Below are 6,681 nucleotides of genomic sequence, written 5' to 3'. Positions count from 1 at the left end.
TTAAGTAATGCATTTCTACCTTACATTATATATATATATAGCAATATATAAAATAAATAGAAATTACCAATAAAAAGTTAAAATAACATTTAGATAGCAAAGTCACACACTTGAAAGTTAGGAAATTACGTGTACAGTTGCTCTGTAACATTAATTCTGCTCTCTAGTCCACCTATCTACAGGTAGGGTCGTGAAAAAAAAATAGTATGTGATCAAGTTATTAAACACTTACCATAATGCATATACATGAGAAGGCAGAATTAAGATTGGCCATGAAATCATAAATCTGGCATTTCCCAACTTTCAAGTACTTAACTTTCCAATCTAAATAATGTTCTTTTAATATTAGGGTTATTTTAAAATGTAATTACTTAGGGGTTTTTTTAACAGAAAAAAGGTATAAAAAATTCTGGTGCCCTCACCAACAAATAAATCATGCATTCTCAGCTCATTTTGAACCCTGAACCTTTAGTGTTGCAGCACAAACTTACACCACTTATTACTTGAGGTACAGAATTTACAATATTGGATTCAGAGATAAGCCCAAGAAGGGACCACTTTGATCATTTAGTCTGATCTCCTGTATGAATTTGTCTAGCTTGTTCTTCCTGCCACTGGATCTTGTTATGACTTTGCCTTTTTGAATGAAAAGACCTTCATTATAAAATTTTAGTTCCCCGGGTAGGTACTTACTGGCAGTGATCAAGTCACCCCTTCACCTTCTCTTTGATAAATAAAATTAGCTCCTTGAGTCCATCTCCATAAGGCATGTTTTACAATTCTTTAATCATTCTCATGGCTCTTCTTGGTATCCTTCCAATTAATCAACATCCTTATTGAATGGTGGATACCAGAACTGGATACAGTATTCCTGTAGATGTCACATTAGGCCAAAACAAAGATAATACTGTGACCACATGCCTGGGATGGGAAACACTGAGAATACCATACTCAGAGCAGACTGTCTGCCATATTTCTTGCAATCTCCCCCAAATTGATGGTTTATTCTATAATTAGATTCACCAATCCAGTAACAAAAGAGCTGCTGCAGCACCACACTGGTTAACTGGAAGCCCAACACAGTCCTCTTTAGGTATTCTAACCCTCGGCTCCCATCCAGACAACCCAATCTAATATAATTTATTGAAAACCCATGTCACCATATGTGAGATTCATTCTAATCCCAAAGGATCAGATGCATACCCTCAGGTCAATATGAATCTCAGATTTTACCCAAATATCACACTGTGAGCCAATCCTTAGTAACCTACCTAAAGATTTATTAATAAAAGAAAAGAAGAGAGTTATAAATGGTTAATAGAACATATACATACAAATGTTTACATCTGTTGTTCGAATTGATGGTACTGCTTACCCATGGGGGAAAAAAACCAAAACTCGACAATTCCCCCCAAACGCCAGTGCCACCATCACCCACTACAAGTTTGGACTATGGTTCCTTGGCTTTAAGATTATTTCCTGGCTGATTGACCTTCCATCCATTCATTAGGTAGGGCCACCCAGAGGATTCAGGGGGCCTAGGGCAAAGCGGGGGAGCTCTGGTGCTTGTATTCATCCGACGGTGGTCCAGATCTTCGGCGACATTTCGGCGGCGGGGGGCCCTTCAGTCACTCCACGTCTTTGGCAGCACTGAAGGGCCCCCCCCGCCGAAATGCTGCCAAAGACCAAGACCACTGCTGTGCCAGGGCTCATGGGGGATTTCAGCGGCAGAGGCCCCTTCAATCACTCAGTGTCTTCAGCAGCACTGAAGGGCCCCCGGCCGCTGAAATACCGCCAAAGACCTGGACCGCCGCTGGGCCAGGGCTTGTGGGGCCCCTGCGGGCCTGGAGCAAATTGCCCCACTTGCCCTCCCCCAAGCGGCCCTGTCATTAGCCAGGGACAGAATTTTGTCTGTGCCAGAACTTTGCCATTACTTCATCAATGCTTCCCTCTTCCCATTAAGTTAGGGAAGAACGTGCATTTTAACAGTGGTTAAAGTAGATTTAACAATGTCAGGCAGCTCTTTCTGCCCCAGCTAAGCAAGAGGGTGAGCTGTGGGAAGAGCTCTGTTTACCCAAAACAGGTTGAGGAGGGGAACCTCCCCTCTCATTTTAGCACAGGAAGCTGCACTCCTCTGCCATTTCCACATTCTCCTTACTTTAACCTCAGCACTTAAGTTAAAATGCTTGGGGCCACTGTGAGCATTTTCAATGGATTTCCTTTGACTCATGGTCCAGCACTTGATTGCAATACTGTATGGTGAATGGAATCAGGTACTGGGGTGGGGTAATAGACAACGTTAAAGCAGTGTTGCATGACTTTCAAAGATCAAGGGGAAAATCCATTTTATCTACAAAATTAGGATTAGCCTGCACAGCAGGAATTTAGCAAAATATCTATGCACCAGCAGTAACAGGAACTAATGACTTTTCCTGGCAATGTTTCAAAAAGAAACTTTAATTCCATGGCATATTTGACAAAAGAAATTTAATGGAAGAAGAAATTGACAGTAATTTAGGTATTCCCAGTGCTATTATTTCCTTTCCTTTCACAACGAACTTCTCTCCAACTCTTTCTCTGTTTGATCCTTACATCCTGACTTTAGATTAGTCTGTTGCCAGGAGAATTATCGTGATATGAAAATTCATCATATTTGTGACTTCACAGAAGTTTCAATTACAGCAGGTAAGGACTGTTAAGGAAATAAACATTATATATAAATATTTTGGTAAGCTGTATAAATGGCAAGGCTATGAGAAATTAAAAATGAAGTTTTAAGTAGTTTTAAAATTTTCCTAGTTTAGCAGTCCTTCACCTTGAACACATAAAAAGACACAGTGGCATAAGATTAATAGAAATAGCTAAGTCTCACATGAAAAGATAGATTTTAGAAATAAGAATTTAAGAAATACTACAAATGAGTTTCTTGCAGTCTTGTTTTGAAACTAGAGTAAATAACTTAAACCTCAGTGGGAGCTTTGTTTACCCAGAAGTCTGCAGGATTGGGCCACTAAAGATCTTCCTGAGACAAAGATTAAACTGATCATTTGAGTTTAAAATAATTCAGAATATTTTGCATATGAAAATAGTTTGAAAATAATCATGTTGCTTTTTACAGCTGCCTACTATATAATAATATGCCATTGGCAATCATAAATTAAAATATCTCAAGGTTTAAGTGGTTAAAATGTTTATTTTTTCGATATTGTGGGATGGTGGTTTCTCTCACCCTAACTGACAGAAAATGTAGATGTAAGTATGGGGCTGAAATTGTATGAGAGAGAGAATGAGAGAGAAATGTAAAGAAATTGCTGCAATGGGACTTAATTTGACCCTGAAATCCCTATTCAGACAAAATTTACCACTAAAAACCAACTGATGGCAAAATTTTGCTCAGTGGGAAGCATTATTGGATCCCATATTGGGAAGTAAAATTATTTGCATTTGAAACATTTCATTTTAATATAGTAGTGCTGGAGGGTACAGAGTGCAACAGGTCACAGAGAAACACAAAGAACATGTTTAAATGTGTGGGAGCATTAGTAGACTAGGTGCCACCATTTTAATCATGGTATAATGTAGCTCTGTTTCAATCTGGGGTAGACAACACCCTAGCTGGTGTTGGTCCTACTTTGAGCAGGGGGTTGCACTAGATGATCTGCTGAGGTTTCTTCCAACCCTAATATTCTATGATTCTTCTTCTTAAAATACCTATAACTGCCTGAAGCCCTGTTTATGTATACAGAATTTGAAGATTTTATATAGATTAAGGTTAATATTGTAATAACAACTCTTAACCAACCAAGGCCCAAAGGTGGGCCATTGGCCATAATGTGTGACAAAGACCCAAAATAAGGGACACAAAAAAGGAATCATTCAGGAAACTTAAAATGTTTTAAAATGTGTACCACAGGACTCTTTGTTGCTTTTTACAGATCCAGACTAACAGGGCTACCCTTCTGATACTTAAAATGGTGTGTGATTCCTTCCTTCAGTGCAAAGAACCCCTTCTACAATCTCGTGTTCATGATTTTGAATTTAAATAATTTTCTGCAATAAGAGTGAGGGAACACCACATTTGTGATTAATATAGGCTGCATCACCAATGCTTGCAATTTTATCATGTCTAGTGATTTTGGAGGTTCTCTTAAAGTTCCCAACTGCTGGAGCTGAGTCTCAAGTTGTCCTTGCCTAATAAAGTCAGTTTCTAGTCTGCAGAGAAAAGCTTGAAGAACCTCTAAGGTCAAAAGACAAACGGAAAATAATCCAGTAGTTATTTCTGAAATCGCATGATTCTTTCACAATCAAAGCTAATCTCACGATTTTGAAGGCTTGGAGCTGGTGAAACCGTATGGGTAATTTTGGAGTTGAAACAAGAGGCACTGAAGAATTAGGGTTGGGGCCAGCTAGAGCAGTAGACTAGCATTAACCACCGTTGTGTCAACAGTCTGAGGCCCCGATCCTACGAACGCCTACCCAGCTGTGCACCAGGACTTCAGCGGGGCTGCTCACTGGCCCAATGCTAAGCATGTGTTAGTCTGGAGAAGCGCTACTAGGCTTTGTAACGCTGTGCTCCAGGCGCATCCCTCTCCCGGGGCCAGCAAGCGTCCGCCCGCCCGCACTCACTCCGGCTCCGCCAGGAAGTGACTCCGCAGTTACACTGCGAGGAGGCAGAACCGATTCACCCCCCCGGCTGCTTCGCCACCCACCTCGTCCCCAAACCAGCCCTGCGGCTTGTCCTGCGCGCGGAGTGGGAGCTGCTCCGCCTGGGAAGAGCGGGAAGTGGGGGCGGGCCGGCCGAGCGGCCGTACAACGCAGGAGCGCCCGCTCACCGTGCCTGGGCAAGTCCCCAGCCCGCCGCAGCGGCAGCAGCTGTCCCGGCGCCCGCCGGCCCGCGGCTGAGCTCTCCGCCGCGGCTCTGTATCGCGCGCCAGCCCTGGGCAGAGGCGGCAGCGGCGGCGGGAAGGCGGCTCAACCTCAGCGCTTGGAGCGGGCGGCCGGCCCCAGCGGAGCCGGGAGATGAGCGAGAGTTGCGGGTGAGTGGCGGCCGCTGCTGGGGAGCTTGGGGGCTGAGTGAGGCGGCTGTTTGCGGGCCAGCGCCAGGTGAGCCGGGCGGGGGCGCTGCCCTCACACTGCCCTGGACGGGCTGCCTGGGCTGGGGACAGAGTGTGAGACGCGCGAGGGGAGAGAGATTTCCTCGCCCCTGCTCCCCAGTGTTGTTAGCGGGTACCCAGGACACACTCCTTGTCCCTAGGCGCTTACAGGCTAAATAGCCAGGCGGCAAGAATGGGACCCGCATAGGTATTGGGAGTCTTATGTCTAGACTATGCTGCAGTCAGGCCAGAGTTAGCAGAACTGGAGTTAGCAGAGTGTCTACATTCATTTGTAACCCCAGGTTAGGACTTGTTGAACCATTGGTCCCAACCAGCAGTGCCAGCATCAGCACTGCACTGGGGGGGCCTGAGTTCAACCACCCCTATCCAGGGCCGCCCAGAGCGGGTTCGGGCCACGGTGAAAAAAATTGTTCGGGTCCCCCCAGCAAGGGCAGACCAGCTAAGCAGAGCTGGAGAAGCCTGGCCCCAGGTCCCGTTCTGGACTTCTGGGCCCCAGTAATTTGTATGGGCTTCCTCCCCCATCTCAGACTTCCTAGCATCCTCCCAAAATGGGGCTGCTCTAGCCCTTTGTTCAGGGTGCAGTGTGGGACTTGACTGTCCCAAGGACAAAGAATGACAAGCTGTGGAATTGTGGGATACTTTTGGTGAGTCCAATAGGGTTGCATCTACAGTACAAAGCAATAAGGCTTGAAGTGTCCCAGCTTGCCCCACCTACTCCTCTGTGGACTCCTGGGACCCTGGTATGGATGCCAGCTTCAGTTGGATGAATTCCTGGAGGTTTCATCACATGACATTATCCTTAATTAAAGATTAATCTTTAATTCTTGGAGACTCCAGGACAATCCTGGACAGTTGGCAACCCTGTAAGCCCTGGGTTGGCATTATTTGTGTGTGGACGAAAGAGAGGTTGCCCTTTAGCCTGAATTCAAACCCCGTGCTTACATTGCAGTGTAGACATATAGGCTTTAGAGGTTGTCTACGCTGCAGTAAAACACTCAGGGCTGGCCCCTGTCAGTTGACTCAGGCTTGTGGGTCTTGGTCTGTGGGGCTAAAAAATTGCACTGTGTACATTTGGACTTGGGCTGAAGCCCAGGCTCGGACCCCGCCAGGGTTCCAGTTTGAGCATCTACATTGCAATTTTATAGCTCTGCAGCTTGAGCCCATCAGTCGACACATCCAGCCACAAGTGCTTTATTGCACTGTAGGCATACGCTGTGAGATGCATATGGGTGACAGCATGTTTATTGATACGTAGTTAGCAACTTAGGATATGTCTACACTACAGGATTATTCCGATTTTACATAAACTGGTTTTGTAAAACAGATTGTATAAAGTCAAGTGCACGCGGCCACACGAAGCGCATTAATTTGGCGGTGTGCGTCCATGTACCGAGGCTAGCGTCGATTTCCGGAGCGTTGCACTGTGGGTAGCTATCCCGTAGCTATCTCATAGTTCCTGCAGTCTCCCCCGCCCATTGGAATTCTGGGTTGAGATCCCAATGCGTGATGGTGCAAAAACAGTGTTGCGGGTGATTCTGAGTAAATGTCGTCACTCATTCCTTCCTCC

The 6,681-nt window shown here is 45.2% G+C and overlaps 1 protein-coding gene across 1 annotated transcript in view; it reads left to right on the top strand.

The window, feature by feature from the left end:
* The first annotated feature begins 4,983 nt into the window (after positions 1-4,983).
* PLAGL1 (PLAG1 like zinc finger 1) overlaps positions 4,984-6,681 on the top strand; it is a 94,295-nt gene continuing 92,597 nt past the window's right edge. Inside the window, exon 1 of the mRNA XM_032795044.2 lies at positions 4,984-5,036. The gene's annotated coding sequence lies outside the window, so the exon portion shown is untranslated. The remainder of the gene's footprint in view (positions 5,037-6,681) is intronic.

Source organism: Chelonoidis abingdonii, chromosome 3, assembly GCF_003597395.2.
Source record: "Chelonoidis abingdonii isolate Lonesome George chromosome 3, CheloAbing_2.0, whole genome shotgun sequence".
Lineage (NCBI taxonomy): Eukaryota > Metazoa > Chordata > Testudines > Testudinidae > Chelonoidis > Chelonoidis abingdonii.
The sequence above is the reverse complement of the archived record's forward strand: the minus strand, read 5'-3'. Positions and strand labels throughout refer to the sequence as shown.